Genomic DNA, 708 nt, shown 5'->3' on the forward strand with positions numbered 1-708 from the left:
AAGAAGTTTATTACAGTGCAGTTTCAGTGATGCCACTTCCAATCATGGTTTAATATTTGCGTGTGTGGCACATGCACATGGAAGCATATTCATATATTCTTCTGTTTCGCAAATAAAGAGAATGTGTTTGAAGTGTTTATGTAAGGGCTGTTTTTTTTTATATATATATATATATATATATATATATATATATATATATATATACTATCTCCAGAGCAGAGTCTTTCCGGGTTCTAGTTTGCAAACATGTACCTGCACCAGAGACGGAAATTATCTTTAAGCCTTTGTGTTCTCCCAGGTCAAACAGATCAACACTTTTTTTTTTTTTTAACCCTTTTTTTGACCTGCCAATTTCAATGCATTATTTATTTATTTATTTTTTGATTTCACTAACACCACCTCACTACCACTAGTTTTACACTACTTTTTGGAATTCATGGTCAATAACTTTTATTTGTGTAGAATTGTTCCTAATATTTGAGATAATAAAGCAGAAATTATGATTTATTTTGACTAGTATTTAAGATCAGAGCAATGTATGTTTAGTGGAGGAGTTTGGTCAGAATAGTGATTTGAAACCATTTCAATTTTCACCCAAAATTCAATGAAAGCGATGAATTGTATTTTCAAAGAGCGTTGTATGGAATCCATCCTCTTTTGTGGTAATTTGGTTAAAAAGATCCCATATTTCTGATATAGACATTTTTA

The 708-nt window shown here is 30.5% G+C and overlaps 1 protein-coding gene and 1 long non-coding RNA gene across 6 annotated transcripts in view; both read left to right on the plus strand.

Annotated features, from left to right (window-relative positions):
- The window catches only part of LOC116695664 (uncharacterized), an 813,105-nt gene that overhangs the window by 190,655 nt on the left and 621,742 nt on the right, over positions 1 to 708 (plus strand). The window lies entirely within an intron of this gene.
- Positions 1 to 708, plus strand: part of cherp (calcium homeostasis endoplasmic reticulum protein) — a 25,181-nt gene that overhangs the window by 13,220 nt on the left and 11,253 nt on the right. The window lies entirely within an intron of this gene.

The sequence above is a fragment of the Etheostoma spectabile genome, chromosome 9, assembly GCF_008692095.1.
Source record: "Etheostoma spectabile isolate EspeVRDwgs_2016 chromosome 9, UIUC_Espe_1.0, whole genome shotgun sequence".
In the NCBI taxonomy this organism is placed as follows: Eukaryota; Metazoa; Chordata; class Actinopteri; order Perciformes; family Percidae; genus Etheostoma; species Etheostoma spectabile.